Source organism: Mustela erminea, chromosome 11, assembly GCF_009829155.1.
Source record: "Mustela erminea isolate mMusErm1 chromosome 11, mMusErm1.Pri, whole genome shotgun sequence".
Taxonomy (NCBI): Eukaryota; Metazoa; Chordata; class Mammalia; order Carnivora; family Mustelidae; genus Mustela; species Mustela erminea.
In genome coordinates this window covers 43,125,669-43,139,258 of record NC_045624.1, presented here as the reverse complement: position 1 = coordinate 43,139,258, position 13,590 = coordinate 43,125,669, and the positions used below count along the sequence as shown (strand labels likewise).

Genomic DNA, 13,590 nt, shown 5'->3' with positions numbered 1-13,590 from the left:
CTATAATTGTATATTTAAAAGTACCTATAAAAATATGATATGAAAGTATCTCCTCAAATTCATTTTATTAGAGTAAGATAAGAATCTCAAATATGCATATAGAATTATACACTTACAATAACAGCTGATTTGCAGGTGGGTTTTTTTTTTTTTTTGGTAGTCGAATTCTTTGCTTTATAAAATAACTTTCCACAGAGTTGATTTAAGTAGCATTCCTACCCAGTTCATTTAACAGAGGATTATGAATATGAAAAATTCCTAAGCACTTTGATATACATTTAACTTCTTAAGAACATTTCTGTGGAGTCAAATAAGGCATTTATATATTTGTCTTTCATTCAGTGGATATTTTTTAGGTACTTTCTATGTGCTGAATGCTGGACTAAATGCTAAGTGTCTATAATGGCATACCCTTGTGTTTATTTATGTAGTCTAGAGGGGGACATGGACAGGTAGGCTGGGTTTACCAACTGGGTAAACAAGGACTATGATAAATTATGCACAGGATAATAAAGCACAGGAGAGGAGCATCTAACCCAGATTACAAGATATGCACAGGATAATAAAGCACAGGAGAGGAGCATCTAACCCAGATTACAAGAGAAAGGGGAACTTCTTAAGGGTGGTGATATTTGAAATTAATTTTGAAGTTTGAGAAGGAGCAAGAACATTTTAGTTACAGAGAACAGCAGGTAGGAAGCCTCCTTAAGGTATGATATGATCATGACACTGACCAGGTCCTTTATGTGTAATCAAGAAGGTAAACATGGGAGAGTGATAGAAGATAAGAGTAATCTCTGGGTTTGATTCCTGCTCATTGATTACTTCTCCGTCTCCTTGACAACTTCCTGTTTTTCCCCCGAATTCCTAATGTCAGATTTTCCAAGAGCTCAATTCTTAGTTCCGTTCTCTAGCTGCATTATCTACATTAGTGATTTCATTGAATCTCATGGCTTTCAATGTCATCTCTGTGCCAAGAACACTCAAATGTAAGTATTCTAACCTAAATGCTTTTCCAAACTGAAAACTTCTCTACAAACTATCTTTCTGACATTTCTATTTGGGGTCTAATAGACTTTTCAGACTCAACATGTCCACAACTCAATTGTTGGTTTCCCCCCAACTAGGCTGCTTCACCCACCGCCTTCCTCACCTCCACCGATGGCCACTTCATTCTTCCAGTTGCTCAAAACAGAACACTACAAGATATTTTTTCCTGTAATTGAGGTAATTCACAGACTATAACATTCATCATTTTAAGCAAGTTAATGCGTACAATTTGGTGGCTGTTAGCACTTTCATAATGTGAAAGCATCACCACTATCTAATTCCAGAATATTCTTATCATCCCCAGAAGTAATTCTTCATCCCTTACCAGCCAGCCATTCCCCATTCTCTCCAGCTCCCCACCTCCTAGCAACCACTAATCTACTATCTATAGCAATGGATTTGCCTCTTCTGCACATTTTGTATAAATGAAATTATGTAATATGTGACCTTTTGTGTTTGGCTTTTTATCACCCAGTGTGATGTTTTCAAGGTTCATCCATATTGGAGATTAAGAGTATTTTTCATTCCTTACTTTCTCTCACACCTCACATACACTCCATCAGGAAATTCTATTGGGTCCATATTTAAAATATACCTGGAATATGACCACTTCTCAGTTCTTCCACTGGGACCTGGTGTGGACACTGCCACATCTCTTTTGCATAATTACTAGAGTCCCTATTTGTCTCTCTGTCCTATCCTTACCTCCCTTCCCCACATAGCAGTCAGAGGATACTTTTAAAAGTTAAGTTAGCTAGTGGCATCTTCTTGATCAGTTGTGGTCTTAGCAGAAGTAATAAATAAATAAATAAATAAATAAAATTATTCAGTGATAATATAGATCCGATATTCAACTCTTATTACAAACTATATTATTCTCTGCAAGTATTCAAGAAAGAAACAAATATTTAATTGGATAAATAGTTATTTTTCCCCATAACACATTAATTATATTAAATTAAAATGCAAATAACACTTATCTAGGTCCCAAACTAAGCAGGTGATGACAAAAAAGAATTAATCTCTGTAGTTCAAGTTTAGAAGAAGAGTCTATTACATAATAACGGCAGTATTTAATTTAGAGACCTTTTGTTACTGAGAAAAAATTTTCTGATACATGAATAATTATAAAATAAGCCAATAAAATAAAACTTTCAGACAGTTTCTCAGTGTTCAAACTCTTTCAGTTAATAGTGTCAGTTCTCTAGGTAGCATATCAGCAAGAAGTTATAAATTAAGCACTACAGATGAATCATTGTATAAGATTTCTCAAGCTTTGGAACTTGTAATATATATTCTTTTTATTTTTCTCTGCTTTTCTAGATCCCCTGTCTATTTTCTAGGATAAATACACCAGCAATAAGGGGGAAGGTATACTACATTAAATAATTTGGGGAGGGTAAAATTTGGTTAGAAATGGTAATCTATATTAAACATGAACTAATTTGAGAGGGCTCAAGCTAGAGATTAGTTACCAACATGTTTATAAAGTAACGTAAAACTTTAATTCCCAGCACTATGGCAAACATAGGACACTTAGAAATGTTAATTAAATGAAATGTCTTTAAACAAGAACAGCAACAAAACAAACAAGCAAACAAAAAACTCCCAATTTGGAGCATGTCCCTCTTTTGCTCAAAACTCATTCAGAGTAAAAGCCAAAGTCTCTACCATGTTCTATGAAGCTCTTGGGATCCTTACAACTTTCCAAAGAGTTGACTTAAGTAGCATTCCCCATCCAGACTGGCCTACTCTGTTCTTTCTCACTGAGCCATTCAGGCCTTCTTGCTGCACCTCAAATTGGTCTTCTCCCAGCTTAGGGACATGGTGCCATGGTGCTCACTCTTCTCTCTGCCTACAGTGTGAACTCACTCATTTCCTTCAGACCCTTGCTCATGGTCACTTACCCCCTGAGGCTTCCACTGGTTTCCACCTCTCATCTGAAATTGAAACAGGACCTCCCACTCCAGCACCCAATCTTCCTGACTTTGCTCTTGTAAGTATTACTAGAACACATATCATCCTCTAACTTGTCTTATTCTCTCTTTCTTTTTGTCTTCATTTCTTGTGTGTATATATCTCTCACCAGAATGTGAACTCAACAAGAGTAGAAATATTTGTCTTTTTTTTAATTGATGTATAATAATTTTAGGACTAACTACCACCCATTGGTCTTTTTATGTGCCAGGAACTCAGCTCAAGGTTATACTTACATTATTTATCTCATTATGTCCTCACCAGTAACTCTGTAGGATAGATGATCGTTTCTTCTACTTCCAGATGAGAAAACAAAACTTAGGAAGGTCATATAACCTGCCCTAGGTTTTGTAGCTTATAAAAATTCAGATTGCTGGGCTCTGAATCTGTACTTTTTTTTTTTTTTTTAATCTATTCTCTTAATAGTTACTTTGAACTGCTAGTGAAGGAAGCAGGATGAGGCATGAGGGTACTGAGGAGAGAGTTCTGGAACTTCATCTTGAAGTATAAGGAGAGAGCTAAAAATTGTTCATCATAAACTTATGTTTTCCATGGAGTATGGTAGGATGAATAATGGTACCCCCAAAGATGACCATATCCAAATTGCCAGAACCTATGGATATGTTATCTTATATGGTAAAAGGGATTTTGCAGATCTGATAAAAATTCTAAGATTGGGAGATTATCCTTGGTTATCCAGATGGGTCCAATAGATGTGAAAGAGTACTTTTAAGAGGTAGGGAGGAGATTCACAATCACAGAGAGATGGGAAGATGGAAACTGAGGTGGAGTGAGGCACTTTGAGATAGAGGAAGTGGTCATGAACCAAGAAGCATAAGCAGCCCCTAGAAGCCGGAAAAGGCAAGAAAACAAATTCTCCCTTATAACTTCTAGAAGGAATTGTGACCCTGCTGACAATTGATTTTTGTTCAGTGGGACTGGTTTTGGACCTCTGACCTCCAAAACTAAGATGATAAATTGAATTGGTTTAAGCCATTATTAGTAATTGTTTATAGCAGCAATAAGAAATGAACACACAGAATTTCCCCTTATTTCTTGAATTTAATAGAGAATTGATAAAGATCAGGTTTATCTTAAATAAAAGAATAGCTCATCTCCTCCATGGATAGAGTCTGACTCAATGGAGTGGTTTGTAGAGCTCACAACAGTGTTCATAAACATTAGGATAGGCTATCAGGGTTCAGGAGAGGATGGGATGAGTGGTGGTGGGAAGGGGTTTGGTCCTCTATCTGCTGGTTGCACCACTACTTTTGATACTTTCCTCCATGGAGCAAGAGAGGGGTGTATCTGTACTGTAGTGGACTGCATGTTAAATAACCATAGCTGTCTTTTCTTCTTGCCAGGTGAAGTCTGGATACCATGGTCCAAAAAATGCACAAGAGAGGTGAAAGGAGTCCTTTTTCTTAAATGCTTGGAGTTCTTCTGATCTAAATGCCAATAAATAAGGAGGTAATTTTTCTTTTCTTTTGCAGCCTAAAAAATGTTGTCAAACTAAGACTAACTTAGACTCCCTAGGCAGAGCACATCATCTTGGGATCCTAAGACACCTCTCTGAACTTCTTTCCATTGAATTTGAGTTTGAATGCCAAGGTAACTCAAGAAAACCCTTGAAGAGAGCACTTTGGAAGGCAGTTAACTTGAGCTACCACAAGTTGGGTCACATGCTGAACTAGTTCAGAGATGGGAATCCAAATGGAGTCAATGTTTCCCCCACTTGGCATCTCTTACAGTTGATAAAGAGTTAACTTAACTTTGCCTGTTACTTCCTGACCCAAACTTAACATGTGAGAAAACTTAGTTTCACAAAAGCAAATTTAGAGAAAACAGAGTTGTGTTAATAAAATAACAGTCCCTTTAGACTTGGGTCATCTTGAAGATTCAATTTCAAGAGTGTTCTAGTGTAAACACATTTCTAAAATTTCCTAATGCCAGCTGATATAGTCCTTTTGGGAGAAACCAAATGTGCCCAAATAAAATAGGGGGAAATGCCACAGAGAAGTTCTCATAAAAGATAAACTATTGCAAAAGGATGTATATATTTTTTACTATCCGCTTTGGCCAGAGATTCAACAAAGATAGCTCAAGATAAAGGAGGCAAAGATTAAACCATAATACTTTTGATTAAAAGAGACTCAAATTGTTTAAAGTGATCTTTCCATCTTGACAAGGCAGTCAGCTGTGGTCTCTTGGATATGTCACTTGTGCTCATCCCAGCAAGGGACTGGTGTTAACAGCCAACACCAACCCCAGCATGGGGGGAATTCCCAGAGTAGCTCCAGGGCCCTTCTGTGTATTCCCTCTGTGATGTCTTCAGAAAAAGTGATGGCTGGCTGTTCTTCTCTATAAAGTAGGACAGCCAGCTATTCAACAACTTTTAGGTTGAGATGGTCTATGTTTATCCAATTTTAACTCCACAAACACTTACTGCACTCCTTTCATTTAGCAAATCTTTACTGAACTCTTCTTTGCATCGTGGCTATAGAGATTAACCATGGTCTCCTTCCCTTAAAAAGTTCACAATCTTTAAGAAATATCAGTAACTCAATAGTCATTGAGTAGCCTAAGAAACTCAGGTTGCCAGGAAAGCCAGAGAGAGGCAGGTCATTCACTTGGTAGTAGGGAGCAGAGGAAGGTTTCTGAGAAAATTATCCAGAGAAAGCCACTGCAGCTGACTCTAATCCCCTGAACTGTAAGTGAATTACATGAAATAAGCCCCAAACCTTAGTTCCCAGTAAGAAGCACTTGTCTGTCTTAGTGATGGATTTAAGTCCAACAGAATAATATTGGTTTCCCATCCCCAATTCAGCTTCTTCCTCCTTTTAGTTCTGGGGGTTAGAAAATCAACTAAAGCAAGAAAGGCATGGCTGATGTCATAATACCATTTTAGAGCTGATGGCTACTCTGGTTGGGAGTCTACTTGCTTAGAGGAAATAATTTGTGAGAAGATTATAGAGATAATACCACCTATTTTTGTATAATAATTAGCTCTTAGAAAGTATATCAATGGGTGTGATATTATTTGCCTAATACTTAACTCATCTTCTTAGTGACTAGAGTTAAGCTTGGTCAGGCAAAATTTTAGGGCCATCACTCAGTGTTATGGTTGAATTGTGTCTTCCCAAAATTCATATGTTGAAGTTCTTACCCCAGATTGTGACCCTATTTGGAAATAGGGTCATTGTAGATGTAATTAGTTAAGATAAGGGCATCTTGGAGGAGGGTGGGTTCCTAACCTGATTGCTGTTTTTATGAAAAGGTGAAATTCATACACAAGCACTCCTGGAGGGAAGGCAACATGAAGAGGCTCAGGGAGAAGACAGCCATCTACAAGCCAAGGCGAGAGGTCGGGAACACGTCCTTCCCCCACGGTCAGCAGAAGGAATCAACCCTGCCACCCGCTGATTTTGGACTTCTAGACTCCAGAATTGTAAGACAGCACATTTCTATTATTTAAGCCCCTCAGTTGTGCAGCTGTGTTGTGGCAGCCTTAGTAAACCAGTACGCCCCCCAACTCTGGCATCTGGCTTCTAGTAGAGGGAATGGGTCTACTAAGGTATTGCCTCATTCTGTCAGAGCTGCTCACTCTCCTCTGCACTGACTGGGGGAACTTAAGTTTTTTTCCAAGAGATGCCAACCATGAGTTATAAATACAGTATGGCTCAGCAAGCTCACTTTTGTCTTTTAAAAATGGTATTGGAAGAGAGTAAGACCCCTTAGATTAGCTTTCTTTTATTTTGTGGATTGTTGGACAGGAAAGAAAAAGAAAAAGCCCTCAGGGCACTTTAATAATACTTTTAACCAGCAGTGAAAAGAATTCACAAGTTATCGATGGGATATATATATATTTTTTAATCTTTTAAAGATTTTATTTTTATTTGTCAGAGAGAGAGACGGAGAGAGAGCGAGCATAGGCAGACAGAGTGGTAGGCAGAGACAGAGGGAGAAGCAGGCTCCCTGCCGAGCAAGGAGCCCGATGTGGGACTCGATCCCAGGACGCTGGGATCATGACCTGAGCCGAAGGCAGCTGCTTAACCAACTGAGCCACCCAGGTGCCCCTCGATGGGATATTTTTAAGGAAACAAGGTATTTTTATAGATTTCTTTTTCAAATGGCTGAAAACAAACAAACAAAAACCCTCCAAAAACAAACCTCAAAACCAACCAACAACTAAAAAAGCCCCAAATCACCAAAATAAAAACTCTTCACTTTATTTTCTTGAAGATTTATAGAGCTCTCTGATTTTCATCTCACCTCCATTAGTTTTTAGTTTTTCTCTGAATTTCAACCCTTAATGGATATTCTTAATTCTGTGTGTAATTGTTACTAATTGCCCTTGAGGCACATCATTTGTTTCCCCTGATTGGCAAAAGGCCTGTGTATTTGTCCAACTGGCAGATTATAATATGATTCCACTTCTTATCTTATAATATGATCAGCTATTAATATTAATAAAGTTTATACATAGAATAATTTGAATTTTGAATATTACCAAGTAGGAAGCAAGTGTCTAGAATGAGTATGGACTTGAAATAAGAAAACCTGAGTTTAAATGCAAACTCTGATGCTTCTAGGCTTGCAACTGTGAGCTGATCATATAACCACACCAAATATATTCAAGGCTACAAGACAGCTATCTCCTCCAAATGTCTATACTGAGAATTAAAATTAGATAACGAATATTGGATTGCCTGGCATGATGCCCACACAAAGGTACATCCTGAAAAATAGCTATTGAGAGTTTGTTAAATCAAAAGCTCTATTAGAATAATAAATGGGTGTTATTTTCATTCCAGTGTCCTGTTTTTTAAGTAGCATGTTTTTTTCCTCCTCAGATTTGAAGGCCTCTTACAATAAGTAAAAAAGACCTAATCTGTAATCAGTTTTTCAAGGCACCTAGTTTTAGGATGTTATTTAATATTATTGAGAGTTTACGGTGTACCAGAAAGTACTTAGTACTATTATCTCCTTTGGTCCTTATAAAAACCTAAGGAGGTTTTTATAAGGAGGTTTTACTCCCATGAGAAAACTGAACCTCAGAGAATGACTATAAGTGCAGAGCCCCCTGGGAAAGGAAAAACCTTACTAGCAAGGGGGTTCAAAGCAAGGTGGAATGGGGCCGCGATCAGGTGTTTAACCTCAGCATCGGTCTGCCTTCCTGTAGTGGAAAATTATCCCAAGCACTACTCTCTCACTATCCAGAGGACAGCTTATGGATAAAATGTTTTTCATTGAGAGAGATAACTAGCGAAAGGGATTAGATTTATTATTACCACAGCATAAAGAATGAAGATTTCTCAGAGATCACTGCTGTCCTTAATCTCTTCTTCAAAGAAAAATCTTGGGAAAGGATACATGAAAGTGAATGATGCCAGTCTTGAGAGAGAAATGGTTTCCCACATCTGAGATGACTCACATCTTAACCTTTTTGCTCTAATTTCTCTCTTTGTACATATCCTATGATTTACTCTCTGGATGATGGCTCTGTAGCGAATTCTCAGCCAACACGCGCAGACATTATGCATTTCAGAAGACACATGCACTCTTCTTATAAGTGGTCACTTTCCCCTGGCTTCCCATATTTCTTTTCCCCCAAGAATACATTGTCTACCAGGAAGTAGGTTAGGAAGCAGAACCACTTCACATAATAAAAATGACAGCTTGATTTTGTAGAATTTTGCTGCATCTGTTACAACCAATTGATCCCAGGCAACAGAGACTCTAGTAACTCCTCCTGGGGACTAGAGTGATGCTTGTGTAATGCCGGATTTGTAATGCCACCTGGTGTATTGTATACATAGGTTGATCACTGCCCAACAGTTGGGAAATTTTTCCCTTGATTTCATCTCATCAATCTGGTTCATTTAGCTTCATACACATTTTTCTCCCTCAGATTATCTCCACAAACCCCAGTGCTGAGAAGAATGAATTCCAATAAAACCCAATAAATCTGACAGAAAAATGTAGAGTTAGAGATCCGCACAGACCACGAGGACTGTCGCATTAAAGGCTCCTGGGGATTTTTTTTATGACTTTCTTTCCCTCCCTCTAATGCTTGGTCTCTTGCTTCCATAAATTCTGCAGGCTGGCTTTTCATTAACTCAGAAAGCTGAAATAATTCTTTGTAAAGAATTCTTTAGTCACACATGATTCAAAAGTTCACCAAGATCAAAGCCAGTCGGCTTTGTGGCGGACCCAACACCGTATATTTCATGTAAATGGTGTGGCTTGCTGCATTCTCAGCTGGAATTGTTCCAATTTCACATCCCTTCTGCAGATAATGGGACCCTCTTATGCCGTCCCCAGCACAAGGGGCTGCTCTGTGTCCGACCCTCTCTCCCTCAGGAGCCCATACAGATGCTGTCTGTACAGGCCAGTGAAATCATTCTGACATCCCCCTCAACATTATCTGAAATTTCATGAAGCATGGGAGTCGTTCTTGGCCCTAGGAGGTCTGGGGCAGTGGGATGGGGGAGGCAGGGAATGGAGCAGAGAAATGCTTCATTGTTCAAGCCTCCTCTGTCTCTCTGATTTTCCCTTTAGGAGGGTGGGATGTATTAAAGAGACCCAAAGGTGAGATTAAAGTAAACCAAGAACAACAAGAACAGACAGTCTTCCTTCCTGGGGATATTGCTCTCTTGTTCTCAGACTGTCTTATGTCCTTACATTTTTTATTTAAAATATATGGGCACAGGAGGAAATGATGTGTGAGAGATATGGGAGAAAGAGCTTGACAGTCATTTCATAACAATGACAGTGTTGGAATAACAGAGGACCTTTCAAGGGGCTGACCACTTCCATGTGTACCGTCATCGTGGGCACTCAGAGCCATTTAGAGATTTGCCACACACTTGGATGGAAGCAAGGATAGAGAGCCATGAGGACAATAAATTCTTCATAATGAAGAACAGGGAAGAGGCTGTCCTGGCAGGTGAACTTTAGAGGCTCCTGGTGTCTCTTTACTGTGTATCTGTGGCTGCTGTACTGATGAACTGAGAGCTATCTAAGTTGGTTTCTAGACAATACCAGGGGATGCATGAGCATCTGGCCTCGTGCATGGTCAGTAGTGGCTGTGGTGTCTGAGAGAGCACTTCTGGGGGTTTGGAGGAGGCCCAGAGTTGAAGGGCAAGCATAGGAAATGACAGAGAGGCCAGGGATGTGCTGGAGATAGGGAGAGGGAGAACTCAAGGAAGAGAGGTCAGAAGTCAGCCAGTTGTAGGAGGGTAAAACAGACATACTCACGGTGTACAGAGTGGCACTGGCAGCCCTGTGTCCTTTTGGTCATCTGGGTAAATTCTTGAGGACTTCAGCGTGTAGCTAACATGGCCATTCTGTGATATCATAAGATTCAAGCCCTAAAAAGATTCTGGGTTCTGGTCCATCTCTCCCTTGGTTTGCATTGACCCCCTTCTCTCTTACTTGTCACATCTTCATTTGAGGATCATGGTAACTACACCTTAGCCTATTTTGTCAGCATGTTAATGAATATAATAATGTAGGGGAGTCATTCAGACTTGTAGACAAATGCTCTATTTGCCAACATGATGGAAATATTGACAGTGAAGTTAGAAGAACAAAACCTGGTGTTCTATTACTGCGACAACAGCCCATACATCACAGAAGTTGAAAGTCAGCCTCTCCTCCTTCCTCCACAAGGAGCAAAGTATATTTTCAAAAATGGAAGCATCTGGTTAAATATTAAATAGGAGAGTCATTCTTCTGAGGTCTTGCATTGCCAGCACTTAGGTAGCAGTTAAGTAAGATGGCCGTTGGCTTTGACAGCCATGCATTTATGATGCGGTATAAATAACAACTGACAGCAAATCCACGGTACCCCTTCCACCAGGCTCGCCTCTTTGCACTTTCTTTAGTGGCTTGTGCACACACACGTATACCCATGCACTTTGCCCTACTCTCATAATAGCTATTGTTTTCTCCCCTCCAGCTTCTTTCAACAGATGTGTCCATTTTTAGTTAATGTAAAGGAAATGGCAGCTCTTAAAGGTAGCCTTTTGCAGTGGGAAAGACCTGCATTAACTGTGAAAACCTTTTAGCTGCACAATTTTTATATTCAGACTCCCCTCCCCAGACATGGCTTCCCTAGGTCTGCATTTCCCTTTAAGTTTACTGGCTGTCCAAAGGGGCTGCTTAGGGGCTACAAAGGCGCGGTGCTCAGCAGCAGCTCAGAGACATGAGCTCCAGGTTCCTGGGCCAGGGAATAGCAGCGTTTAAAGCCTCGGACAAAGTACTATTTGTGTGTTCAAAAAACGTTTTATGGAAAAGTTTGTTGTGCCAACCTGTGCTCAAAATGCTAATGGTATTTGTCTAGGCCGTTGGCCAAATAAAAACAGATTCACACATTTGAAGTAGAAGGACACTTGAAATAATAACTTACATTTTCAGAGTATCTCAAAATGTGATTAGCATATGTGCTCATGAGACTGTGAGATCCACAGGGCTACTGTGGGGAGAAGCTTCAGCCATAAACTGACCTCAGGAGAAGAAAACTTGCATGTTGGCAGTGTGGGAAAATCTCCCACTGGAATTTTCACTGGAATCACTGTGAGAGAATCCACAGAGGGACAGTCTCAGGTGTTTGGAATGTGGGGAAAACTCCAGGCAATTGAGAAAGCCAACTCATCATGCCAATGTCAGGAGGAGCAGAGAAGCCCCAAGGATGCAATTCATGTGGGAAAGATGCTGGAAAGTGATCACATTGAACCCACCTCGTGTCTAAGGTCTTGCTTTAGCCAGCAAATGAATCTTACAGGCCTCTTCAACAGAGTATGTCACCAGAAAGACAAATGTCTCTCCTTTCCACCTTGCCTTGATATCCAAGTATTAAGAATACACAAAATAATGTGAGGATTCTAAAACATTCTCTGGAAACTCATAAATGCAGAAAAACAGCCCCTAGCCCATGTTGTAGAATGTCAATCCCATAAGGGCTCAAATACTTTAGGAAAAGTCTGATGACAGACAGTTTTTCCACACTACCTTCTTCCCCATTTCTGAGAAAAACCTTCTATGTCCTCCTAAAAGCTGCTCCCAGCAAAGGTGAGCTTAAGGCCTGTTTCTTTTGAGAATGCACTTGATTTTTACATTAGGAGAACTTGCAATGTTTCCATACTCCTCCAAGTGGAACTGAGAATCACTGAAGAGATAGGATCTTCATAAACATTTTAGGCACCAACTATGTGCATTGATAAATTCTGGGGGATATGAAAATTTTCAAGATAGATAATGTCTGTGCCTTTCCCTGTTGAGCAATCCGTGTCAACAGTCAGAGATAAACTCCATCAGAACAACCTAACAACATCTGAATATGAATCTTTGTTCTTGTGCATTTTAAATTCTACCAGGAGATGAAGCCTTCCCCCAATTAGTCAAAGTTTATTCTACCCTCATGTCTAACCAACCCACAGATAATGGTGGTTCCCAAATTTGGCTTTCATTGGAATCACCTAGGAGGTTTAAAACATAGTGACTCTCACCTTCCTGAGGTGTTGATGTAATTAGTATGAGGTGTGATTTGTGAATGGGGAGAGCCTCAGTTAGTGTTGGATCCGATGGGTAGAGATGAGAATCTTGGAGGACATCTTAAAATTCTGCCTACTGCATTGCTACTTGTTAGAAAGGACAGGGAACCCCTTTATGACCAGTAAGTTGCTAGAGGTCAGGGCCAGGGTCAACCAGTAGACAAATGTTTTGAAATGATTATTATTTTAGCAGTGACCATAAACATCTACAGATGGTGGACCCTGTGGCTAATAGAGCAAGCTGGGGGGAATAGACTCCTGTTTATCCCAGGTTTTACAGGTAACAAAGACTTTTCTAAAGTTGGCTTCGATGTATGAATGCTGAGCTCCGTGTGGATGTGGGTAGAAGATCTCAAGGGTGCCTCAGGATGGCTGACATGTGGGGAGGGGTTGAGTACCAGAGGTTAAACAGGCAGGGTTCTGCTCTCCTCCTTGGAGCCCAGACTGGAACAGCTGGGCTTTGATGTGTTTTGGGTATTGGACTAGAATGTACATGACTTCTGGAGAAACATTTTATCCTGAAATGGTCTTCAGGGGGCCTTGTGGGGCAGGTGGGGCAGCTGTTAATTTCTCTGCCTTGCCAGGGAGGAAACAGGTTCCCTGAAGTTGCAGTGTCCCCAGAATCCATTTAGCCAGAGATGCTTCAGTCTGCTCAGAATATGTTGGCACTTGCAGCCCTGAAATAGCTTGCAGAGCTCACTTACAAGCCATGTGATCAAAATCAACTTTCTTTTCTTTTTCTTTTTTTCTTTTTTGCTTTGGAGAAATTTAATTTTGACCCTCAAATACTATACTCCAGGTTGATTATTTTTTTTAAATAAAGCACTCAGCTTCTTGGACTTTTTCCACAAATCATACTATGCAGCCATGAAGGAGATTCAAAATGATGTGCTAAGCATTGAATGCAATTGCAAAGGAATTTCTCACACAGATAGATAACTGATTGTGTGTGTGTGTGTGTGTGTGTGTGTGTGTGTGTGTATTTTGGGGAAAAGGGGAGAGAGAG

General features: G+C 39.8%; 1 long non-coding RNA gene across 1 annotated transcript in view; it reads left to right on the top strand.

Moving 5' to 3' along the window:
• Window positions 1–13,590, top strand: part of LOC116569638 — a 70,783-nt gene that overhangs the window by 22,794 nt on the left and 34,399 nt on the right. Inside the window, exon 3 of the long non-coding RNA XR_004277112.1 lies at window positions 4,392–4,497. This is a non-coding gene — a long non-coding RNA (uncharacterized LOC116569638). The remainder of the gene's footprint in view (window positions 1–4,391; window positions 4,498–13,590) is intronic.